At 42.3% G+C, this 27696-nt stretch overlaps 1 long non-coding RNA gene across 1 annotated transcript; it reads left to right on the forward strand.

Annotated features, from left to right (window-relative positions):
• Positions 1–460: 460 nt before the first annotated feature.
• Positions 461–27696, forward strand: LOC309371269. The gene is made up of 4 exons (XR_014168993.1): positions 461–499; positions 24305–24366; positions 26343–26459; positions 27363–27696. It is a non-coding gene; the product is annotated as an uncharacterized lncRNA (long non-coding RNA).

Genomic DNA, 27696 nt, shown 5'->3' on the forward strand with positions numbered 1-27696 from the left:
TCTGGGCCTCTGTTCTGCACCAGCCTGGAGCAGGCATGGCAAAAGGCGGGGTATCTGTCATAGATGCTTTATTTGGGATTCCAGTGTTGCTGGGGGTTGAACTAGATGACCCTCAGGGTCTCTTCCAACTCTACCATTCTATGATTTTATGAAAACCCTACCTCTCTCTCTCACACACACACACACACACACACACACACACACACACACAAACACCTTCTGCCTTGGCTGACATGAAATGTCAAACTCCTGATACAGAGATGCCTTCCACATTCCCTACAGATCTGCCACTGGGCAGATAGGAGTTAGGATTGTTCCCTAAAGAGTGGTGATCACAGCTGATTACTCAAGCTGTAACCAGTCCTTGAATGGCCACAAATAAAACACTGTAAAATAAACCAAGAGTATATGCACTCATTTTTCTCTCTATTCCAGATTTACACCATTTACAAAATTACGGTAGATGGAACATTCCGGGCTTTACCATTTCAAACTACAGGTGGGAGATCATAACACTGATTATTTTGCATTGCAAAACCAAAAAACACCTCCCTGTATGTAGACACTAGCCCTCTCCCTGATAGTTTACTACTTTCAGGTTTAATATGGCTGGGCAATCAAAAATATGGCACACACCCCACTTGCAATTCAAAGTGTTACAATCCACAATCATGCGATCACTTAAATTTGCATACAGGTAGATGAACTGTATTTTATCCAACGAGAATTTACAATGAAAATCTGTCATTCTATGGACTGGTACCTTGACTAGTAAGGATAACCCACATGCAAAAAGCTTTCTGTGCAGGATATCCTTCCTTGCTGGATTGGATCCCACACAAAGGGAATGGGGTAAAAAGAAGCAAACCTATAGCCATGGTTGTGTATTCATGAATCCATGTTGGTTTAGACCAATATGCCTTACAATGTGCTTGTGTATCTCCCCCCCCCCCCCCGGTGTGTCATGCTGAACTAGGTCAAGGTAGTGCATATTATTACTGAGCTAACTTCAAAAGACCTTATAATACAACCCTCTCCCGATGGTATTGTGTATTCAAAATTAAATCAAAATCATCTTGCCCTGCTGCCTTTGGGATCTTCCAGCTCATTCTACGGGATGGGAATCCCGAACATTAGCCCTAAAGTCCTGTCCTGACAGCACTCCCTATGAGACCGTAACTTCAATCTGCCTCCCGCAGAATTTCAGTCTATATGTTTCACCTTTGTCCTAGTTTCTTTCACTCTGTAGTGGGGATGGAACAGAGATTCAATTTCAGTTCACATTTAAAGGCCAATCTACCAATTTGCACTTTCCAAAATGCAACTGTTCTTTGAAAGTCACACTTCTCTGAATTTTGCAATACAATTCTCCAGTGGGGCAATGTATGCAAAAAAGCATGCACTAGGATAAAGTGTGCCTAAAAATGCACACATTAGTAAAAACAACATACTAAATATATTCTATTAAGGGATACTGTTTTACAAGTATGTCTATATTAAGCTAAAATGCATGCAAAACTGTCTATATTAGGAGAGGTTCACACTAAAATGCTGATGAATTTCCAGCAAGTTTGTGCATCACTATCCTGTACTTACTTTGTTTACCCCATAGGTCTCCTGAAATGCCATTTTGACAAATCTTAAAATCAATTCATCACTGGAAGGGGGAGGGAAACCGAAGCAGTTGTTTGCCTCACCTTTTGAAAGCATTGCCCTAGTTGAAAATGAATGGAATAGAAGAAAGTACTGCCAAAACAAAAGACTGTTGACATTTTAGAAAGGGATAGTTACACAGTTGTTCAAAAAATATAGCCTCAATTTGACCATAACAAAAAGAAGACCAAAAAAGCCCCATTATACTAAATCTTTCCCCATCTGGAAAGAACTCCACATTGTGAAACCATCAAAAAAAAAATCCATCATACACATATCGACAAAATGCGGAGTAATATAAAACTAACAGAGGAACAAGAAACATAAGTGAACTATTGGGAAAGTGTTACATGCCAAAGGGTCAGAAGAAATCTTCAGGACATTTTGTGAAACATTTCTATTATCTTCCTAAGTCAGTAGCACACAGGAAACCATCAATAAATGTCCAGAGGTGTTTTATGGGGCAGCTGTCCTCAGCCCATTTCAATTTAAACCAACTCACGAAAATAAAGTGAGTTTGGGTATACGGCCACCTAGGAAAGGAGTTGCAAAAGTTCTTTCTCCTAAAGGAAAGAGTGTGGTATAGCTACACATTCATACGGCATTACAAAGCACATGTCTTGGCCTCAGCAAATGCGGCCATTGGGAGGAGGTTCCTTCACAGGGTTCGAAAACCATAGGACATGTAGTACCCCTCCCTAGTATGCAATATTTTTCCATATCCTGAAGGATCTTTTTTTTTAAAAAAAAAATACACCTTACTCTACCAGAGAAAGCAGGAATATTCTAGCTGGGATATGTCCTGTTTCAAGAGAGAGTCAAGACATTGAAGCCACCTCTGTTTCTGTGCATATCAGCTTCTCATGGACTATAGACTCCATGGAAAGTGTGGGAGTGGTGCATACAAAATGCTATGGAAAGAGTTAATGTAGTATATAATTCGGTGATGTCACCCCAGTAGGCAGTTTTTCAGTTAGGTCTGCTATCCACTTCAGAATATTAGTTAGTGAGTCTTACTGTGAGAGCAGCAGGAGTCTGTTTTATGCTGCTATGTGCCTCAGAAGAAGTCTGTAAAGTCTCAAAAGTCTGTCAGTCTCTCTCTCTCTCTCTCTCTCTCTCTCTCTCTCACACACACACACACACACACACACACACACACACACAAAGACACATGTAAATGTTTTAGTATTCCAAGTACAGTAACATGTTATGTTTAAACTCTAAACAGAGATTACGGTATTGTGCAGTCTTTTCCAGGACAGAAAAAGAGAACTTTTTTAAAGCGTCAAATGACCTGGGGCAGTTTTTGCACTTATAAATACCACAGAAAGGACATAGTTAGGGCTTCCTGGGACTGCCTCCTTCCTTTCAATTCAAATTTTCTTACCTTTTCAGTGTGGGGCCTGCTATCGGGATGTTTACCAGAGTTTAGCCATGATGGCTGCCCAGCAGAGTGTTTCCTTTCCATTTCGGGAGGAGTCCCTCCTTGTTCCAGTATGGCCTGTGAATTGTGGAGACCTTCCCCTGCAGAGCGGAGTCAAGTTTCAAGAAGTCCTGTCCCCTTATTCCTCTCCTTCAGATACCCTCTGTAACTCTTACAAGAACAGGGCATTTATGGTAAATTCCCGTTTTCTGTCCCACAAGAAAAATAAGTCACTGGAGGGAAAAATCAAACTGTCATAAAAGCTGAGATACAAGCAATGCCAGGAGCTTGCTGCCTATTATCTAAGCACAGAGAGCCTGGGAGCTTAGGAGAAGCCCCAACCCGTAGTAATATATTTGCTGGGGACCCTGCCTGTCACCCAAGAAGAGGTACGTCCCAGGAGAAAAAAAGGTGCCCCACCCTGGAGCAACTGAAGGAAGAAAGAAGTGACTACCGGCTAATTCTGGTTGCCATAGGAACTAGAGAATGCTGAGAGGCCAAATAGAATCCAGGTGTGGTGAGAAATAAGCAGCTGCCAGGTTTTTCCTCTTGTTGCCAGAGAGCCTTCTAAGCTTACATGACAGGAGAAAGGGGAGCTACCATGGGAAGGTCAAGTAGGGCTATCTTCACATAGGCCCCAGCCAATCCCCCCTCATCATGGCCCCAGAACCCAAGTCCTTAGGCTTAGAGACCCCAAGCAGTAGCAGGTCCAAGGAGGTGGTGGATTCGTTCCCCATCCCACCCCCAGTAGGCCTGCCAACACCAGATTCTTCGCTGAGACTCCTAAACCCTGAAGGTGTAACTTTGACTTCCAGCTTCTCAGAGAATCAAGAAAGTCTTGTGGAGCATCCACTGACCAGGTCCCTGTAACCCCCAATAACCACCATGGGAGGGGGGGGAAATCAGGTAAGCGTGCATTTAAAGCCAAATCTAATAAAATTAGCACTTTCTGGAACAATGTGTGGACACAGTTATCCTTTGATATTTGCACTTTTGTGATAGAGTTATCCAATGTTTGCAAAACTGCATACATCGGGGAAAGCGTGTATAAAAACAAAGGTATTAGTAAAAATCTCACACAAAAACGCATTGCGGTGGGGAAAATTGCTTTGCAAAAATGTGTACGTTAGTCAAAACTGCATATAAAAATGTGTATGAAGAGAAATTCACACTAAAATGCTGATGAGGAGTCAACATCAGCACCAAAGGATACTGACTCTTAAGTGACAGGGTAGCATTTAATTGGCCATCATGGGACACAGCAAGCCTAGGATGTACTCTGTGGCCCATACCTCTTTCTCGGAGATATAGCTTGGACTTCTTTTTATGAACACAGGTAAAGGGTGGGGTTATACAATGACTGTGCCTCATCCTGAACACACGATAAACCCTGCATCAGCACTAGTAATAGCAAGCTATGGGCCCTGGCATATGCTGACCACTGGCACCAGGCTTAGCAACAGGCTACCTATAGCCACTAAGAAAGTGGGGAGGGGCAACAAATACCCCAGGTCACCCATCCCTGCTTCTATACATAAACCATCTTACCAGTTTCAGGGGGAAATACCAGGTTGTCTTTCTCCATCCAGATAGATATTCCTTTTTAGTCTGGGGAGGAACTCATAAGCAGCATTGTTTCTCTTTTCCTGTTCTTAGCATTTCACTCCCTTTTTTTATAGAACAGCATTCTTTTAAACATTGGTTTGCAGGACAAATCTTTAATTAAAAGCTTGGAATAAAAGTGTGCACTTCCAAAGGTTGAGAAAATGCCCAGTCTTATAGACTGGCCCTTTTATTGCCTTTGAACACTTTTAGCTTTGAATTTTTGCAAATCATTCTAAAGTGTAAAATTGGGTTGCAATTATGAATATTGCTGCCACTGCCGTTGCTGCCGCTGCTGCTGTTTTGCTATGCAACTTGGATGGGATCACTTGTTTCTTTGATATTTAAGAAGCTACGGTACGCAGAGTCAACACTTTCATCTCAGAAGAAAGGAAGCAGGTTCAATAGGCAACCAAAATAGCAGCAGCAGCAACTTAGTATAAAAGCTGGAAAGAAGGAAATGAGTAAACAAATCTGGCAAAACCCAATCACATTAACAAAAGCTACATACAGCAAAGAAAGTGAGGTCCCGATTTCTAATCCTCTCCCTGCATAGCTGTGTCTCCTTATTGTTCTACATACCCTGTATGTTGTATTCCAAACATTTGTATTTCCCTGAAGTGCTGATAAAGAAGAACAGGGACATTTAGAGTGAAAAGTCATATCCCTTTATCTTTATCCGAAATAAGAATGTGGTTGAGAACAAAGCAATCTCTCCACTGTGCTTTCAGGCTTCAAACTTCTTGTCTTTCTTTAGCAGCTCTTTCCTAAGCTTTTTGTACAATACACTTGAAAGGCTTACCTTTCAAAGGATTGCCCCCGTAATATCCAGAGTACAGATCAGGGAGGTTTTGCAACAAGTCACAGCATCTGAGATCAAGCACTAGCATTTTCACCACCAATGTTGAATATGGCTTCCAAGTCACATGGGACATACCTTCCTAGATCTTACCAGTCAGCATAACAAAATTCAGCAGTCTGGGCCCATCACGCAAACTGTTAATGGTAACCCAACAAGAATCTTTGTGATTGCCTGCTCCATTTTTCACTTGGGCAAATGAGGCAGCACCTGAAATTCTAAAGTAATGGCTCACCCCACGGCTTAGTTTTAACAGAGATGATTTTCAAAGCCTTTTCTGCTGAAAGGTTACTGCCATGTATTTTATCCTTCCAGGTAGCATTTATCTGGCAAAAGAGGAACAAGATTGCTGTCACTTAGAAGTTGTTATCTAGACCACTATTGGCAAATAATAGTGACAGGAAGGTAACAGGAACACTCTATTTCCTTTCTTCTCACCTGTGTCAAGGCCAGTAATATTGGTATCTGCATGAATAGACACAAACTCAAATGACCATGAGTCCAGAGTTATAGCTTGACTTTCAATATATTACTCAATATTCATTGGAAACAAAGAGAGACAATCTGTCCTAAAAGCCAGGTTGAGTGAGTGATGAGAAAACAAAAAGAACCTCTAAGTTTACCTTTTTCTACTGCAACTTTCCCCAGCCTGGTGCCTAGGCATCGGAGAAAAATCTGATTCAGTTCACAATTAAAGGTGAATTTACCTAATTCACACGTTCTGAAACAATACACAAACGGAAGCGCAGCCATCTTTTCAAACTGGCAGTTCTCCAGAGTTTGAAACACAGTTCTCAAGCAAAAAATGCATGTACAACAAATGCATATACTAGGGTGAAGTCTACATGAACATGCATATATTAGTGAAAATAACACACACAAATACATTTTATTAGGGAAATTGCTTTACAAAAATATGAGGCAAAATTGCATGCAAACTGAATTCACACTAAAATGCTGGTGAATTTTCAGGAGGACTTAATAAAATACAAAGTAATGTGTAATGATGGATGACATTGGAGGCCCTGCCAGGCCTCTGAACACAACTTCCAGTAGAAACCGGAAGTCACATCAGAGGTCTCGCGACGCCTCAGACATAACCTCTGAGACCCTGTAAGACCAAGGAAGCACTGCCGTGCCATTGACACAACATGACGTCATGATGCCATGACGCCACATTATGTCACAGGCACCATTGGGCACCCATAGCCTGGGACCCAAGTCAGTGCCTCTGTCTAGCCCTATATACTTTCTTTTTTTAAAAAAAAATATTTCTAAACTTATTTTATCCAAAAATGGGCATATTGGTACATTTTTAGCCAATAATTGCACTCCAAAATTTAGAGATGTACAAAATCTGAATAACTATGCTCTAGAATCTGCACATCAGTCTAGAGAATGCAAATTGGGTTGGTTCGAGTTGGAATTTACAAAGATTGAATTCTACAAGTACCTCTGCTTCACTCTCAATACAATGACTGCTCTGTGTTCTGTTTCTACCATCGAAGGCAGAATGCCTCTGAATACCTGTAGCTGGGAATCATGAATGGGGAGAGTGCCACTGCGTTCAGGTCCTGCCTGCAGGTTCCCCTTAGGCATCTGTCTGGTCACTGTGAGAACAGAATGCTAGACTACGTTGGCTTTTGGCATGATCTAGCAGGACTCTTCTTTCATTCCCTATAATTTAATCTGTTCACCACTGGCTCTGTGGCAATAGCAAAACATATTCATTAGAATTCTGAACATTGCCAAGGTCAATTTCCCCAATAGGTACTTCCAACAAAATGTTTGCTTCTTTCCCTCTAATAAGAAGGCGGCAACTGGCTTCCAGGCACATCGAGGCAGGCCCCCCTGGCTGCTGTTCATTTTCTGTAATCATACATTGCTTCAGGTGCCACTTATTTCCATTCTCTGGGTTTCTGTTTATTTGAGCTCATCGTACTTGCTTAGCACAAGCCTGTCTGACATTGATCAATCATTCAGATCTTTCTCAGATTGACAATCTAATGTATGTTTATCATTAAATTACCATTCTATTCGGGGGGTTTCTATTTGTGTGTTTTTCTTCTTTCTTTTCTTTCTTTAATAAATTTGCAATTTTTATTTAAAATATGTATATTTCTGTTTTGTAATAAACTCCATATTCTTCTGTTCTAAACTTTGGCCTGCCATCTTGTGGCTTATTCCCCCTTCCTTGCAGAATTTGCTCTGTGGCACACCATGACTCCTAGCTAAAGACAAAACATGTTCTTCCAGTACATGCGTATTTCTCAACATATGTGGACAAAGATACACAGTAGGAACATAAAACAAGATTAAACACCTTCACCACAGCACCAGTTTCTTGAGCTGATTGTCCCTCCATCCTACATAGCAGCACTGAACAAAACAAGTGTGAGATGCAATCATAGATCTCAGTGTCTTGCCTATTTTAACTATGAATTCATTTCCTTGCACACAATGAAACTCTAGACATTTTAATTAACATCCACTGAGTTCTGCTTTCAGCCCAATCTATTCCCACTTTCTCTCCCACTACTTCATTAATTCCGATACCTTTAACACCTTTATATGGGTGACCAAAGCCTCATATTTGGTTCAAAAAGCCGTGTTGCTTATTCTGCAGTTTAATGTGCCTACGTGCATTAATTATCCACATGTATTTATTGAACAATCAATATTTAGCTTCCTCCCCCAATATACTCCAAATATGTTATACTGCAGTGAAATTCTCATTGTTTTATGTAAATGCAGTAACCAAGGAGGAAGAGATTTTTAATATGTTGGGGTGTTAAATATATTGAATTTTAGCACTTTTAAAAAAATCTTACTTGCTTCCAAAATCATAAGAAGAGGCTGCTGGAAGAGACCAATGGCCACTCTCCCTTCTTCCGCCATGCAGCATCAGCATGAAATCACAATGGTGCCTCAGTGTGACTGAAAGCAGATAGCAGCAGCAGTATGTAGGCACAATCTCTCTCTCTCATACACACACACACACACACACACACACACACACACACAGGCATATAGTTGGCTATATACAAGAGCATGTAAAACAGTTTCCAGTCCACAGATATGGAGGTAGTTCTCAGGGACAAGTTCAACCAGCAATTTCACATTTGAATTCTTTGAGATCTCTCAAGTGGATGCCCTTCAGATCCAACAAATTTCCCTTTTTTATTTTGCCTATTAGGCCCAGAACCTTGTCTCTCATCACCACCAGTTCTTTAAATACCCTTCTAGCAAAAGTTAATTCAGGCATAAGGGCCTGCCTTATATCTTCTGCTGTGAAGACTGATGCATAGAATTCATTCAGCTTCTGTTTCTCTTCCTTTAACACACCTTTGATTCCTTTGGCATCCAAGGGCCCAAATACCTCCTTGGCCAATTTTCCTATTAAACATTGAGGTGTATGGTGTGTTAGCGGAGAAGCAGTATCTCTGGTGGGGGACATGACATGCTCCTTCTGGGGCAGCTCACCCACCATTTGTCCCCCTCCCTGCATTCAGCTCTCATCTGTGGGTCCTAGAAGCTGTCAGCTGACAGCGGCCATACCCCAGGAACCTTCTATGTCCAGCTAAACCAGGTGAGATTAGCTGATGGGTCTCAACCCTCAGTGAGTTAGGGACTTCCTCTGCATGCAAAGACACACTTTGGTGGATTGAGTGGACGAGACCAATAGTGGGTCCACAGGTCGATAAAGCTGTTTCTGCATGTGCCATAGAGGGAAGTGAGGGACAGATGGAGCTCGTAAACCTGGGAAGGTAGCCCATCTATGAGAAGGAAGACTCTGGTCCTAAACCTCTGCAGCCTTGCAGCTACACTAATACATGACAAAGGCTTCAGGAGTAAACCTTGAGATAAAATATGTACCCTGCTGCCTTGCAGGACATCTTTAGGAAGAAAAGGCTAAGGAGTAAACCTGACACAAATCCAGAGGAGAGTCACTAAGATGGTTGGATGGCATCTTCTATGCCTCCTTCTGGCAACTCCTGGAACCGAACTGGTGCCATATGTACTGCTTTCCTTTCGTTTGGCCCACATCAGAAGGGGAGAGAGGGGGGTCTTGTCGTCTGGGCAGCCCAGGACTCCCATACGCACTGTCCAGGCTTGTGTACAGGACAGGTCACTTCCAACAGCTTGACCTGACCCCCAAAGGCGCGCTCCTCCATTGTTTCCCAAGACAGATAGATGCCAGCTGGTTATTACACACTGCTATTTGTTATTGATAAAAAGAATCTCACAATTCACTTAACATTTAAAAGATAAATCAAACCCAGCATTCTCAATTTAAGCAAAAGCCTGCTAGTAAATAAGAAAGCAGCAGCAAAGTGGTGATTTTCTCCCCCTTATTTCTAAAGGAAAAAAAATATTCTTCTGAATTATGTGCTGCATCTCAAGACACCTGTGGAGGCTAACAATATATATTCCTTCAATTTAAGAATCTCACAATACTTGCTTGTTTTCTTGAAAAATTAAGTAAGCTATTGCTGAGCCAATTTCTCTTTTTCGCTCTTTTCCATTACGCTTTCAAAAGCTATGTTACCCTTTAGCTATTATTTTTGCAATTATAATCAGAACCATGGACAAGTCCATGACAGCAATTCCTTCAGAAGCATCCAGGCATTTGGAGTGCTATATTTAATGTTGCAGCTTTTAAACTTTCCAGGCATTGGACCCATTTTTAGGCTAAATCTGCAACCAACTTTCATTTTTTACACTATATTTATGGGCTTAAGCTGCAACGCTAACGGCATCTACACAGAGGCAAGTCCCATTGAATTCAGTGGTGCTTACTCCCAGGTAAGTGGGGTTTGGATTGCAGCCTTACTTACTTACTTACTTACTTACTTACTTACTTACTTACTGAACATTTGTAGAGTATGTTTCATCCATCATGGAACCCAAGGCAATGTGTATGTGGTTCTGCATGGGTCACCCTACCCAGACACTGACCAGATCCAGAACTAATTAGCTTCAGCAAGGTGGAAGCCTGATGCACCTTCAGACCATACCCTAGCATGTTTCTCTTGTATTGTTGTTCTCTTTCTTCCCTTAATAAAGTGAATGGTTGATCAGCTGATTTGACCAAAGGTACGTGGGAGTGACCCATTTGTGAATCCCCCAACCTACCAGTTGAAGGCGAATGTCTTAGGGAAAAAATGACAGTTCTTATTAAGACTTGCCTTTCTCTAATTTTGTTAGACCCTGCTTTTTTCTGCCTCTTCACTCTGAGTGATATGAATGGTGCCACTGCTGAAATATTTAATCAAACTGCCATGTCTCCCTTCTCCAGTTGTTTTCCCCATTACAAATGGCTATTCTTTGCCTTCTAAAGTTCGAAAGTACACTTCATTGCTTCTCATTGATCACTCAAACTGGAGAAAATAAATCATTATTGAGCTCTCAGTAAATCACTCAGAGTGTACAAGAGGGCTTGAGGAATTTACAGTGCAGAATTGCAAAATAGAGAAATAGATTTCGGAAGTAAATTCTGTTCCCAGTCTGGGACCATGGAGAAAGGAAAGCTCAGGATAGGAGGGCAAGCACAGAAGAATGTCTGAGACTTTCATGCCAGTATTAGAGACTAAAAGCATATTTGATAAGATGAGGGGTGTGTGGAAATTACATCCTTTTTCTGGGTCAGCTAAACCAAGACCGCTGTAGGTCATTATTTGCTCATTCTGGAATCAAATATTTAAATATTTCCATACATAACTTTTGGTCTGGTTTAAGTGTGGGGAACCTTTGGCCTTCCAGATGTTGCTGAACTGCAATTCATCAGTACACACACAATGTTGCAGTTTTGTAGTCCTCATTTAAGAATTTTTTTTTAATACATTTTTATTCAGGTTATGCAAAAACAAACAAAAATAAAAAAGAATACAAAAGAGAATATAACAGTATAAGTACATAAGTTATTATTTCCCTTCCCCAAACTATACAGGAAAAAAAATCATCCTCATTTAAGAATTAGAAAGGCAATCACAACTGAGCCACCAAACAGAAGATGCACCTATTTTAAGTACCTCAATTAACACCCCCAATTCTGGGAGTTTGCAGCTTAGTCCCCCCTGGGGGAAATCCAAAAAGAACGACCAGTGAACTATTTTGTGGAGTATGGGATGAGGCACTAGTTCACCAATCCTCCTTTAATATGACCCTCCAGGAGAAGTAACCAGATCTCTTCAGACTACTACAGCTCTGCTGTAGTATATATGACACTTGGACAATTCATTTCAGTGGGATCAACGCGAGGTTCTTTCATATCTCATACCCCATAAAAGTTGCTTTATTTGCCCAGTATTGCCTATTATGACTGGCAGCAGATCTCCAGCATTTCAATCATAGGTATTTCTCATCACCTGTTCCCTGAGCTTCTCATAACTGCAGATGCCAGGTTCTACCACTGAGCCTCCATGCAACTCACACACACCACAGACACATATCCAAACCTCACATTAGACACTCAACTTAATATGATAATTTAATTTCAAACCAAAAGAAGTCTTCTTTTTGACGTTTCAAATGCCACTTTTCTAATTACAAAACTACTCTGCACAAAATGATGCTGTCTGAGGCAAGCCTAAATCAAATGTATCACTTCTGTGAAGCCATAAGTATGCAGAAAAATTCATCAAAGGATAGAAACCTTTTATATTTCCTAATGATGGGGAGAAAACACCACAAGGCTGCAGCAAGAGAACATACATTTTCTTCCCTCTCCTTTATTGAGCAACTCTGCCTGGAATAATAGCTAGAAGTGCTCCGGTGACCCAGCCCATTCTGTATTACTGCTCACTTCAATTACTTGTTCCATGTGTCTTCATCTTACAACCCATTAATTCATAAGTTCTCAGTTTCACTGAAAAAGTCTCAGCTAACAAATGGACTCCTAGTTCCGTGGAAGTCAATTCCACACCAAAATGATTCTGAATTCCTTATATGTAGCATTTCTGCATTGCCCCCTCAAGCTGAAACAGTATTTTTTTTGGGGGGGGGAGAAGGACCAGCTGCTCCTCAGTTCTCCAAAAATCAACAGGTGATACTTATATAAACTGGACAAGATCTTGTGTCATCTGGCCACCTGCAGACACTAGGAAAGTTAGGATGTGATCAAAATATTCTCATGCAATTTCATTAAAGGCCATTGTTCTACATAAGGTGATTCCTTTGTTGGTAACCTCAAGACTTGACTGTTGCAATTACCTCTGTCTCTGTCCGACCCTTGGGCCTAGTCTAGAAACACCAACTGATACAAAATGCTGCAGCTAGATTGTTGGCAGGGCAGAAAACTACTCGTATGTAACCTCAGTGTTTAAAAACTTGTACTGGCTGTCCATATGTTACATGGGCAAGTTGAAGGTTCTAATATTAAATTAAACATCCCTTAACAACTTGGGTCCACGATACCATAAGGACTGTCTGATTTTTCATATCTCTGCCTGGACATTGAGAAGTCTCTGTTTTAAATAGCCTTTTCAAATCTCCTTTTTGTTCTACATTATTCTCCATGGGTCTCTGATGCTTTCTCTCCTTAAGCCAGGGCTGCTAACCCTTCAGTGCTGTTCGTCCATTAGAGAAACGACTGACAGGCAAAAAGCAAGAATGGCACAGAGAGGGAATGGTTACCAACAGAAACCAGAGGGCAACCATTCCATATCCCAGAGAGCTCTGATGGATCATGGTGCCCTCCTGCTGCTTTTAACAGAAAAACAGATGTCAGGAGATCTGCAGTGTGAATATTAGCCTTAAGTAGCTACCCACTTAAATACTGTAACTTAGAAATAATTAAAATCATACCATACACAGTCTTCAGTGATAAGATAACTAAAGATGTCAGTCAAATGGAAATGTTTGGGTTGTAACTCGTTGAAGACTTCAGAATTCAACACTTATCCCAACTTCATGACTATGTCGGAGAAGGATCACCACTCTACTGAAAGTACAGCATATGCTTTGCGCTCAGAACATCTCAGATTCAGTCCCTGCCTTCTCCAGGTAGGGATAAGAAAGACCCCTGCCTGAAGCCCGAAGGGACCAGAGTGTTGGCCGCTGCACTAGATTGGTTCATCTAGTTTAGACTGACTTTAGGGCAGCTTCCTGTGCAATAAGGAAAACAGAACATGATGAGAGTAGTCATAAATCTCCCTGCATAACTATGGTATAGACTAATGATCTGACTCAGTATAAAGCAATATCTGATGTTCCTAAGCTTTGCTCCAATGCAAAGAATAAAGTGATAGCAATAGGAATATCATCAAAGTGCAGATCTGTCATTGTTTGCACAGCTTGTAATCATGTCTAGATCTCATCATAGTGTTAAACTTACATGAGGAATATTGGGGAAAGTACAGGTTCACTCTCATCCCATGATGATTGCTTAGCTTTGATGAAGCAACATATGATAACTAGACTAATACATGGTTTTCACGGTTTTACTAAGTAGGCAAACACAAACGATATTTGTTGCCACCAGGAAATGGCATTCAGTATAGCAGCCACTGAGGTGACGGAGGTGCAAGCTCTCAACAAACCAGAATATTATTTTCACCTGTCAATATTCAGCCTTGCACTTCATTACAAGGTTGCAGAGGAAATGCAGTACCTATGCTGAAGTCACATTAGCAAAAAGGAGAGACTTCAGGATGCTACTCCTGCCCAATTTGAAAGCCACTGACTCCACAAATGCCTCTAATGTCGTCGCAGAAAAGAGCTACTGTCTCATAATATCACAAAGAAGAATGAAGTGCTGGAATACCTTGCAAGTGGGGCGGGGAATAAAAAAAAATCATTGCAGAATGTAATGAAGCTACTGCCTTGCACGGTTCAGCTGAGTTTTTTCATCGTTTCCATGTGGAAACGAGTTCTAAAATTATCTTGTATGTCATCAGTGCCACAGAGACGGTTCCCCTCCCCCCACATGCAGATGTTTTAGTGCTTTCTGCAAGACTGTCCAAAACTACTGTAAAAAAAAATTCTTTCTTATTGCCGCTAGTGAATCAAAACATTTCCTATTCCTCAGAGGTATGTTCCTACTGCTCAATTCATGAAAAGCTACTGTGCTCCCAGATTTCCATGCTTTTTCATTATAATGAACCAACTGTATGTAAGACATATGATATACCTATACATAAAAATCACTTTGGGATGCCTCAAAGGAAGTTAGCTTTAGGCACCAGGCAAAAACGTTCCTCTTTAGCCAGGCCTTTGGCTGACTGACACCTGACGCACTTTTAAATGTGTTATAGAAGTCCGCTCACCAATCTTGGTGTGGCATCATTGCCGGACAGAAGAGGTTTTACTGGGGCCCCAATGGTGGAATTCAAACGGCAGTGCCCTTCCTAATAGGCGGAGGGGGCATGTGCCCCCACTGCCTATCAGGAGCTGGATCTTAGCCTTCACCCTGCATTGGCAAATGGGGATGCAGACTGGAATGTGGGCGGAGCCAGTGGAGCCGACGGTGGGCTTCCCTCTGATCCACCCCCTGCCCATTTAAGCAGCCCGCACCTGGGACACAGCCTGTTTGTTCCTGCGCCGGGTTTCTCTCCCCCCCCCATGGTTTACCCTGATAGGCAATGACTTTGCTGTGGCTACAGTGGTCGCCGTTCTTTATGGGGCCGGGTAGGAATTTGCCCACCAGGATAACTGGCTCTTACCCAATGGTTTTGCCTACTTCATAGCAATTCATCACAACTGGTTGAGCATAGGGGGAATCCCTTGTTTTGGATGGAGGGGAGGTTGTAGTCCCTGCCTGCCTCTCCAAACACTGGGGTATTCCGTTAAAGAGATCTGGGGGGAATGGCCATGTCTGTGTGCCCAGGGGGGCCAGAGCCGAAGGCACTCCCCCAGAAGGAGGTCCCTGCGATGTAGGTCTTAGGAATCCCCTGGATTGACCACGTGTCACTTCCGGCGGGTGGGCCAGAAGTATTTAGATTGCCCCATGCTCAAGCCAAACCTCTTTCATCTGTATTCAATACAAAACCCAGTCTTATTGGTCTCTTATTTATATGGGTTGGGGTATGGGAAGTCTGATGCCTTGTCCCGCAAGGGAGGGATTATTTGTCTTTGATCTTATTTTTATTATGTGTTTTGTGTTTTTCATATTGTAATTTTATGTTGTGAACTGCCCTGAGATCTAGGAGTATATGGTGGTATACAAATGTAATAATAAATAATAATAATAAATAATATTCATAGATAAATATAATAGCAGCAGCATTGTAGATGTATTTCAAGCATTGGGTTTTGTACATATTTCTTGAACATATATAATTGTTATATAATTGCTCTTGCTCAATTATATCACAAATTACATTTGTGAATGAAAAGATACCTAACTTGATCTAGTTCCAATTGTCATGATGTCCACCAACCAAAAGTACTCTGAAGGGAATGACGCCATTGAACTCTGGTTCTGTTGATTATTTTTAATCAAATGACACCTCCCTTTTCTATCAAAAGCTGCCCATGGAATTATATATGTACCCAATACTGACATCTTCAACAACAACAAAATCCTGTCTAGGCTTCAGGGTTGTTCTACAGTGGAAGTCAGTTTAGAGGCAGAATACAACAAAAACGTGTTTTAACAACAGGAACAACGACGTAGAACAAGATGCTACACATTACTAAGACTGATGCTTGTGGTTATTTACTTCCAGAATTAGCCTGTAGGTATGTGTATTTGAAACTTAGCAAAGGAACACTATACACAGGTTTTATACTAGTTTAACAATAATAGCTTCCCATAATCCAGGGTTCACCAACCACTTGTGGGCATATTTGCAAAAGGGAGAGATTGTCATGAGAAGCACACACCACAACGAAGCACACATTGAAACCTCTTCTATTGGCTATAACAGAATGCTACTTTCAAGCCTAATTTCAGTGGTGAAAGCAGAATGGACCCTGTGGGCACCATGGAAAGCCACCATAGACACATTTGGACCCACAGGCACCATGCTGCTGACCCCTGCCACAAATAATCCTGATATCCTATTTTGTTTCCCTAGCACCCCTCAGAGTTTTCCAGATCTTCTGGCAGAACTACAGGCCATAGAGCTCCCTCTGGAGACCAGACTCCTCCAGCATATCAACCATCCTGTGCAGTTTTGGGCAATAGTTGGGAAATTAGAAAATTGGCTTGGACTAGCTCTTCCTTTTTCTTTACACTAATTCAGAAAGCCAGAGAGTGAAAGGAACAGTGGACGGCTAATTTGCTTAAAGCCTGCTGTTCTGCAATATCCCTTTTCAAGGAAAAGCTGGGAAATAGCATTTGACATCCAGAAGCAGCTTATATCAATTGAGATTGGTAAGAGCAAAATGTGCAAAAATAACAAACCATGTGAAATCAACACAATTGAATCCCTGCTTCCAACCCCATCTCCTGCTTCCACCCAGCCAAGGAAGGCAAATTTTGGATAGTTAATTCTTTATTGACAAATGCACACACTTACAGCTGCTCCTAAGCTGCAACCAAAGCACACACACACTCCTAGAGGTCTCTTTGTTGTTGTTTAGTCGTTTAGTCATGTCCGACTCTTTGTGACCCCATGGACCAGAGCACACCAGGCACTCCTGTCTTCCACTGCCTCCCACAGTTTGGTCAGACTAACGTTTGTAGCTTCGAGAACATTGTCCAACCATCTCGTCCTCTGTCGTCCCCTTCTCCTTGTGCCCTCCATCTTTCCCAACATCAAGGTCTTTTCCAGGGAGTCTTCTCTTCTCATGAGGTAACCAAAGTATTGGAGCCTCAGCTTCAGGATCTGTCCTTCCAGTGAGCACTCAGTGAACACCATTTCCTTAAGAATGGATAGGTTTGATCTTCTTGCAGTCCATGGGACTCTCAAGAGTCTCCTCCAGCACCATAATTCAAAAGCATCAGTTCTTCGGTGATCAGCTTTCTGAGTCCAGCTCTCACTTCCATACATCACTACTGGGAAAACCATAGCTTTAACTATATGGACCTTTGTTGGCAAGATGATATCTCTGCTTTTTAAGATGTTGTCTAGGTTTGTCATTGCTTTTCTCCAAAAAAGCAGGCCTCTTTTAATTTCGTGACTGCTGTCACCATCTGCAGTGATCATGGAGCCCAAGAAAGTAAAATCTCTCACTGCCTCCATTTCTTCCCCTTCTATTTGCCAGAAGGTGATGGGACCAGTGGCCATGATCTTAGTGATCCATGAAGGAGAGAGTTTTCTTAGCTGGCCTTAACTCTTCCAGGTTCATGCCCCATGGAGCAGCTGAAGCAACAGTGGCACAATGCCCCCTCTCAGGCTTATGCACCCTCATCTGTCAGAGAGCACACATGCAACCTGAGACTTCTCCTGCTTAAAAAAGGTTGCTGCTCTTCCCTCTTCAAGCCCCTGCCAAATCTAGGAGACAGTGGGACAGGGGATGGCAAGGTTTCGGTCAGCCCACCACTCACCTGAACAGTCTCTTCCCCCACTTCTAACCTGTCTTGTGCTCCCACCTTTGTCTCTGACTGCTCCGACCCTTCCTCTCCGCCCCCCATCCGGGCTCCTGTCTCATGGGTGGCACAAAACCCCATAAATCATTGTTCCCCTCTTCTGGGTCAGTATCCAGTCCCCTTGCCTCTGCCAGAGCACTGCCAGTCCCTGACACCCTATCTTGCTTTACCACACTTGCAACGGTTCTAGCTGGGAGAACAGTTTGGCTAAGTAAAAGGGAAAATTGGACGGTTGCCATTAATAAGTTGCCATTGCACTGTCCCAAATTATCAGGCTTCTAGCTGAGAAGATGATTCCCACAGACTGATGCAACAATAGCATTCTTTGGGCTTTTAAGAAAAACTTTTCTATTGAAAGCATCCAAAATCAAAACAGAGTTCTGTCTGGAAAATGTTCACAAGAAGCCCTGTCTCTTCAAATAGATGCTCTTGCATACTTAAGTACATGTAACATCTAACAACAACAACAACAAAACACCACCAGCTCATCTTAAACATAAAAATAATCTATTAATTCTGACTTAAACCTATGTATTTACCGTATATAAGCAGTCCATATGTCCAAACAGATATCCAAACAAAACTGGTACATGTTCAAACATAGAAAAGGCAGTGAAAACTTCAGACCACCAAGTGGTGGATGATGTGATTTTTATCCTTCCAGCCTTTGAAGTATTTTTTGCAACCATAAGGGCTTAATAGGATCCACCTTTGTTGTCCATCTGTTAATCCCTCCATTGCAGGAATACAATTTAAAAATGTGTGAGCATCTGCAAATATCGAGAGTTTTCCAAAACAAAGGTAATATGAAAAATAATTTCTGACCAGAAGGAAAATGCAGCATAAGGAACACCCACATCAAATCCTTCAAAGAGGCATTATCAGCATTACATCATAGAACTGTAGAGTTCGAAGGGACCGTGAGGGTCATCTAGTCCAGCCCCCTGCAATGTAGGAATATGTGCCAGCACCTATCTGATCTAGTCAATTCCTTCCTATAGAGGTGCTTATGTAAAGCGTGTTCTCCTTCATGGAGAGCACGTGTTGCGGTGGGGGCCACCAGGACACTCCAAAGTTGGGGGCGGGTGTAGGTGAGGTGGTATTGGAATTCACCTGTGGCAGAGAGTCAAGGGGACTGCTTTTGCAGGACGTAACTTTATCCCCTTCGGAGGTGGTCCTGTTTATCTGGAATTCGAAGACAGACCAGTTAGGCAGGGGTGCCACTCTTAGGCTGCCTGCCACTGGGAATAAGGGTCCTTGCCCGGTGGAGGATACCTCCAGGTATTTGGATCTCAGGCCACGGGGGAGGGTCCATTCCTTATTCATGAGGATGGCGCCCCATTGGCTAGGCATCAATTTGCTAAGGAGATGCGGAAAGCGATTGCAGCTTGTGGTTTGAAAGCAGCAGGTTACGCCCCTCATTCTTTCCGCAATGGTGCTGCCACTACAGCAGCTCATTGGGGACTGTCTGTAGAAAGAATTAAGAACATGGGCCTTTGGAAGTCCAATGCATTCTGTGGATATGTGCATAGACATCGTTGATCACCCATACTTAATTTTGCTTGTCTTCTCTTAGCTGTGGCTGCTGTTCGCATTGTGGGCTACAGCATTGACTACTGGGCCGGTATCAGAGCAAGGGAGTCTAGACTTGGACTCAGTCTTGGCCTTCCTCAACACGCGCAAGTGTCTTGGCTGTCCAGGCGTGGAGTGCTGTGGGCCGAATTGCTTCCCCTTGTTCGGAAGCATGTGAGGTTGGAGGGGCCCCCTACAGCTATCGTGCTGCAGTTAGGGGGAAATGATCTGCCTGCCACGGACTGTTGTTCTTTACGTTTTACAGTTCAAAAGGACCTGGCTGAATTGGCAGAGTTTTTGCTGGGTGTGAAAGTTTTTTGGTCCCAGTTGCTGCAGAGGCGCACCTGGCGTGGCAGTCGCTGTCCAGCTGCCACTGAAGGAGCCAGAAAGCGCGTTAATAAGGTGGCAATGAAAACAGTCATTGCTCATGGTGGTTCCGTGATTGCGCACCCCAATATCACCTTCAAGGAGGCCGTCCTTTTCAGGGACGATGGTGTGCATCTTTCCCCGTTGGGAAATGACACAAGGTTAAATTCTGTTGTGTTGGGTTTGAAGGTGGGGTTGCAGCTGTGAGTGGTTGGCGGCGAGCTTGAGTGCTCGGTGGCGGTTAGGCATTGGTTTATGGTTTGGTTGGTTGAGGGGCATGGATTGGCTGTGCCTGCCCCTCTAATGCTGCTGCTGCAAGGGATTCCGTTAAAGGAATTGGGGGCTAACTATTGCTTGTCCACTCTGTCAAGGGGGTTCGGGCCATAGCAATGAGCTCCTGGTTGCATTTGGGGTGAGGGCAGGTTCCCTGCTCCGCGTAACCCCCAAGTGTATTCCCCCATTCTGACTTTCACATCGTGCGGAATGTCAGTCTGTCCCCCATGGTGGGGGCAGATAGTCGCAACCAATGCCTGGTTGCATTTGGGGTGAGGGCAGGTTCCCTGCTCCGCGTAACCCCCATTCTGACTTTCGCATCGTGCAGAATGTCAGTCTGTCCCCCATGGTGGGGGCAGATAGTCGCAACCAATGCCTAAGCAACCACTCACAAATTTGTATTTTAATAAAGTTGTGGCCAAAATTATGCCAAAAACCTTAAACAAAAATTCTGTGTGATGTGTGAGTTATTGGGGTGGACCTGGGGACCTCGACACGCAACTAACTGCATGTTGCATTGATTGTGGGACTGGCATCCACATCACAGGATTCTTTTTCAAATATGCAATCGTAGATATAGGGGTGGGGCAGAGATTTCCGCAGGGACCATAGTGTGGAGAGAGGGGAGGCTGGACCCTTATCTCTGTGTCTAATTGTTGACATGCTGCAATCAGCCTTATGGTAGGGTTGCCGTATTTCAAACAGTGAAAATCTGGACAGAAAAGAGTTGTTGAGCTTTTTTTATGGAAAAGTGGCAAAAACGGCACTGCCGAGATGGTATGTCCAGGAAATTCCAGACATATGGCAAGCCTACCTTATGGGCAAAAGCTACTGCTGGCATGCCACCTCTGGCCAGCTAGTCCAATGGGGAAGTGGTGCAAACCTATACATCCTCCTCTTCTATTGAGTACAATGGGGCTTCCTCCAAGGTACAGTGGTACCTCCGGTTACGAACTTACCGTAATTTGTTCCGAAGGTCCGTTCTTAACCTGAAACCATTCTTAACATGAGGCGTGCTTTCGCTAATGGGGCCTCCCACTGCCGCCGTGCCACGTGACTTCCGCTTGCATCCTGGAGCAAACTTTGCAACAAGGAGCATCTACTTCCAGGTTAGCTCATTACACGAAAAGTTCGTAAGAAGGACAGTACATAACCCAAGGTTCCACTGTAAATGGGTTCAGGGTTGCAGCCTACAAATATAAGGAGGGAATTTGAAAATCACTTGCAGAAGCCATATTTTCAGGGTGAAATGCTATACTATGCACTGCAGCAATGACAAAACCGCAATATTGTAACACTGCAGGAAAAGCATGACATCTTAGAGCACATTCAGATTTATATTTTGAATTCCTGCTGTTAAACAATCTATAGCACTTGATGAATTTGGATGGAGGAGAAGGAGGAGAGTTACATCTCCATCTGCATCCACTGGCTACTAAGGGCTTCTCCAGATGACCTCTTTATTGAGCACACATCCTGATTTCCTTACGCAGAAATTAGATTAAAGCTTTTCTTTATGAATCATTTGTTCCGATTTGTTTGTGTGGAGGCTTTATGACAGTGAGTATTCGCCATGTATTCATCCTCCATTTGTTTTGTAAAGTTGATTTATTGTGCTGCAATTTCAGGGCACTTTAAATCCACCTTAATGGTGAGAGCCTAAATTTCCCAGTTTGTGCTTGAATCCCTCTAACTAAACACTGACAGTCTGCAGGCACCCTAAGAAAGGGAGTTTAGTATTCTGGGGAGATGTGGATAATTACTGATCTGCGTACATAATTCCATGTCACTGCTGCTAATCTTATGTTTAACCTACACCAATAAAAAAAACAGCATTTGCTACTGGCAACTCAATAACAAAAAGCCCCTATCATTTGCCAGCTCAACCCTACTGTTTGTCAAACCTATTTGGGGGGGGGGGGATGGTGTCATTTACAGCACTTTTCATTTTGTGTTGCCCTAAACACTAGCAGCTGGATTGAGATTGCTTTTTCATAGTTCACAAGGGACATTTACAGCTGTCGGATCTAAGCAAGTCTTAACAACCATTTCTCAAAGCAAGATTTATTTGAGGGCTAGCATCTGGTGACAAACGCTGGCAGAATAGAAATATACCTTGTACACTGGGTGCCTTGACCTCCTCCCAGTTTATTAATGTTCATCTCTTCTCATAACTCAAAACTATAGCTCTAGCCAGTGCAGAATGCTTCCCATTGTGGACACACAGAGAAATTTGTACTCTCTTCCTTGGCCTCTTCACATGACAAAAATGCTTTCATTAAGAAGGAACACACCTGTTTTCAACAAATACATAAAATATTTTAATTTTTCTCCTCATAGAAATGGTATTGGACCAACTAGCTTAAACCTTTGCAAGATCTCGTTTAGACAGAGCCCGTGCATAGAGAGATGGATTTGGAAATGCAAAAGAAAGAAAGCCTTATTATGTCTCTGTGGGTTGTCGGAGAATTCCATTGGAAATGGAAATGAGAGTGTAAATTGCTTCAATTTGCATGTTTGTCTGAGGTCAGGAATGGAAATTATGCAAGAGAATATGAGAGGTATCGCTATCATTGTTTTTCAGTCTGCAACTGTTATATAAATAATTACACTGTTTTCTGAATTGGTTTTGACATTGGCATGCACTGAAATTAACCACATAATTAATTACATTAGTTCCGTGGATAGCAAGACAAATAACGTAGGTGTTACCAGAAACTGAAATGTGGAAGAATGGAAACCGTGCGACAAACACAAGATGGAGTGGAAATTGCTGCTGCCTTTTACCTGTCCACCTGACTGGGGTGGTGTTCGTAGAATGAGGAGGCAGAAGTGAAGAGTACAGGAAATGAGACCTTGTTTACATTGCTGTCCACTATGGCAGGAAGCAGCTAGGAGGATTACAAAAAAAGGAGATTGTTTCAGATTTCACAATTTGGATTTTTCTGATAAAATTTGGCCTTTAATTCTGAAATGCAGGATTGAAATTTAAACCCAAGTTCAAAATGTGAGATTCAATTGTTTTGAGGCAGTGTGTGTGTGTCACTTTTTAAAGAAAAGCTTTCCTTATTTTTCATTGGTTTTTAAACAAATACAATATTTTCCTAATTAGCTGATGGATGAAAGTTAGTTGCTTGTCAAGTACACATATTGGCAAATATCCCATCTGCTGCTCTAGGCAAGATGAACAGCAACAGATATAACCAAGGAAGGAAAGTGATCAGTCAGACACACATCTTCTTCCCAAAGGAAGGCAGGCGTGGGGCAGGTAAGCACTAAGTCTGTGCGGACAACCAAAGTAAGGGAAGCCTCAGGGTTCTGTCCTTCAAAAGGGGCCTGGTTTGCATTAAGACACTCATTACATGCATTCTCACCTTCAATTTTACTGCTATACACAATGCACTTGGGCTTCATCGCTGTGACTGTTAAATGTGCATGTGTGCAACTGATTTCAGTAAAACATCTGACCTTAACAGTGAATGCTATACCTTTGTTTTCCTCACTTACTCCTCTTTAGGCACAAGCTAAAGCTACCTCTAGGTAATAACACCAAATAGGTTAGTGAGTCTATCAGAATATTTATTTCATGTGCAACAAAGGGCTTTAATCTTACATTTGAGAGCCGTGGCAGTGCTCCTTCTTCCTGCGATCCTGGGATAATACAAGATGCCACAGGGCATATAGAAAGAGTCCACACCCATGCTAACTTCCCCATGCTAACTTCATCCCTCAGAAACTTGAAGTGGCATTGGCAGTATGAATTTGTCCAACGTGCCCCACGGATTCTAGTGCCATCATGATGATGCCAACGTAATATGACATTCAAAGATCACCTCTTAACTTAAACTGCAATGGCTGAGTTAGTGTTGATGCACTTTATTGTTTAATGTATCTGACTGGTTTTTATTTTAGTTCTGACTGATAAATGTACATCCTCTAAATGAAGTCATACATTAAAATAGCAAATGCTTTCATTTTTAACATTTGTGGAAATATGGTACATGAACGTGCTATTCCACACTTATTCTTAAATCTTGATACATAAACTATTTTAAAATGCCTCCTCTCTCTTTATTTCCAGGTTGATCTTTCTTGTTTGATAAGCAGCCTCCTGTGTCTTTTCTACTGGACCCTGAAAAAATGGTGGGATGTCAGGAAGAGTAATGCCGTAATTTATGGACCATTAATATTTATTGTGTGCCAGTCGCTGGCATTTTGAACACGGCAGCTGTAAAGAAGTTAATAAAAGTGGAGGGGTGGGAAGCTATATATTTAACAGAGCTGTGTAAAATAAATTTATAGTGAATAATTCATTTGATGAATTTATCACTTTCTACTGTTGACAAAATATCTGGATGGCAGTGCCCAGATCGGTAGATTTTATTATTCAGGATCTGCAAAGTAAAGTACTACAAATAATTTCTCTTTCATGTTGCTATTCAAGCAGATTCTGCTTTCCCCAACTTATTTGTAACACATGAGCCATCCGCTCCTCAGACAAAGGGCAAAACAGAGGAATAAAATTATGATAAACTCCATCTTCTAGCTGGTCATTAAATCTTGCAATGGAATAAACTTATAATTAAGCAGTCCAGCATTAAGCAGCAAAAATACAAGGCAGAGAGATACTGCTATAGTAACCAGGTTACTCCTGGTTGGGAATGAAACCAGAAGGGAGGACATCAGATATCTCACCCCTCACAGACATACCTCCCTCTCCCTATCACACTTTAGATTGTGGCATCCAAAGTCTTCTCCCCAATCTCTTCAATTCCTCCTCTCTGCCGAAAAAGCCTGCACCGACACTCACACTGCCAAAAATCTAGAATCAAACACCACAAAGCCAGAGAGCTTTGAAAAAGAAATAAATCCAGATTGTTAACACAAGGACAGAAATTATTTATTTATAAAAGCATTTATATATTGCTGTATCATGCGTGTGTGTGTGTGTCTACAGCGCTTTTTTTCTAAAAAAAATGTTTAGGGGTACTCTCATTTTCCTAAAAGGTAAAAGGTAAAGGTACCCCTGCCCGTACGGGCCAGTCTTGACAGACTCTGGGGTTGTGCGCCCATCTCACTTAAGAGGCCAGGGGCCAGCGCTGTCCGGAGACACTTCCGGGTCACATGGCCAGTGTAACATCGCTGCTCTGGCGAGCCAGAGCTGCACACGAAAACGCCGTTTACCTTCCCGCTGGTAAGCGGTCCCTATTTATCTACTTGCACCCGGAGGTGCTTTCGAACTGCTAGGTTGGCAGGCGCTGGGATCGAGCAGCGGGAGCGCACCCCGCAGCAGGGATTCGAACCGCCGACCTTTCGATCAGCAAGTCCTAGGCGCTGAGGCTTTAACCCACAGCGCCACCTGTGTCCCTCATTTTCCTACTCCTATTGAAATACTGCCCCTCAATGAGGCCAAACTTAGATTCACAAAATGTTTAGGGATATGCGTCCCCCCAGAAAAAAGCACTGTGTGTTTGTGTGTGTTACAGAGGTTTACAACAATATAAACACATTATCTAGTCTGCCCACCTGAAAGAGGCTACTCTCAGTAGCTCATTCCCAGGTCATTCTCTCACCATGGACTTGGCTCTAAGCAATCCATCGAGTGTACACCATCTCTTCCCTTCTTCACAGTGGGACAAGGATCCCACTCTCTTGCCAAGAAAAATAGGACACTCCTGACCTTCCCTTTAATAGCATCTCCTTTGGGCCCCACCTGCAACAGACCCTGAAAACCCCTATCCCAGAAGTGGAAGGATGATCGATTCTGACTTCCCCCACCCTATGTGCTTCTGAGTAGACCAATGTTATACTCAGATGTAAACCCACTAAAATCAATGAGTTGAATCTGCTTTATAAGATTTCTGAAAGGCTTCAGTAAAACTTTCAGATGACTGCGCAAATGAAAACAAGAGTGCAATACCAGAATGAATAAATTATCCCCTGCGGAAAACTAAAGTGCACCTTATGCTCAGCAGCAGTCAGTCACAGGCTTTCAACTTAGAAAATTAGAAAAATTAAATGATTAAATCAAAAGATAAAGTGTGACCACATGCTGAAGGATACAGTTAGAAGAAATGCAAATATTGAATACCACACCCAATTGTGTTTGTCTTTTTTAGGATTCCAGAGCATGTTTCCCGATAGCAGAGGGAGTTATGAAATGCTGGGGCTGAGGGATTTTTCAATCCAGGTGAAAAGCTGCAATTTAGTTTGCCTGGATTTCCATATGTTGACAGGTATGTACTGACAATTACACAAAACGAATAACAGAATATGTGTCAAGATGTTCTAAAAATCCCCCAAATACTAATGAAAGCCTGCTTTGCATGTATTTACAAATAGACTTTTAATCATACTCCTAAGTACACAGAGAAAAACATGTGTTGTGGAGAATGACAGGCCTGATGCTGTACCTATGGGATCATGAATCTCAAAGAAAGTAACAAACTCAGTAGCGTGAGCAGCTGTCATTTAGCTTTTCTAGTCATTTAACTAGGCAATGAATGCACAAAATCAGGATTGCTGATGTGAGTTGCATTTTTAAAGGCAGATGCAATGCAACTTTGAGTCTGTCACATCCTGGATGGTTGTTGCATTGATCATTAAAATGACTCTCCCAAATAGTTTCTCACCCAAAGAGCCTGTTTGCTCCACCTTCAAAGGGACCTGCTTTAGAAATCCCTTTAAAAAATAATAATCAAGGTACATTACGATATGCAAAGAACATTTCTATAAAACAACCTAGCTCAGGAGGTAGGTCTATGCTTGTCCTGTTTGGTCTTTAGATATTTATGCACTAGAGCCCTTTTGCTTACATACGGTTGCCATATTTCAAAAAGTGACAATCCGGACACAAAAGCTGTAGACTTTTTTGGGGAAAGTTGGTGAGCTTTTTGAAAAACAACAACAACGACAACGTGAGCTATTTTTAATGAAAATCTACAATTCTGACATGGGCTGCCATATGTCCAGAGTTTCCCAGACATTTGAGCAATCTCTGCCTGGACACTGAATACCAGCTATGTCTGGGGAATTCTGAACGAACGGCAACCCTAGCTTACAAAAGGGAGTTGGATAGATGGGATGGGAAAACTTGTTCTAATTATCAAGTAAGTTTTTGAAGGGTTTTTTTTTTTTAGTTTATCAGGTCTGTGTGCACATTTTTAAGCATACTTTGAGGGAGAAGAGCTACTCTCTGACATGGAGAAGGTCCCCAACTCTCCAGGTCAGGGTCAGAATGCTCCCTGTCCGAAACCCTACACAGCTACTACCAAAGAGTGTAGGCAATACTGAACTAAATGAGCCCCTGTTCCAACTCTACCTGAACAACTATGGAAAGGTAGGATAGTTCTTAATAAATGCTATGCATATTTTCAGTTCTATAAGAATTCAATTGCCACATTTCTTCCCTTTAATTTCTGAAGAAAAGTTATAGATTACATATAAACTTTAGATACTGAACTGGAATGATGT

The sequence above is a fragment of the Podarcis melisellensis genome (assembly GCF_964234715.1).
Source record: "Podarcis melisellensis genome assembly, chromosome: 5".
Classification (NCBI taxonomy): domain Eukaryota; kingdom Metazoa; phylum Chordata; class Lepidosauria; order Squamata; family Lacertidae; genus Podarcis; species Podarcis melisellensis.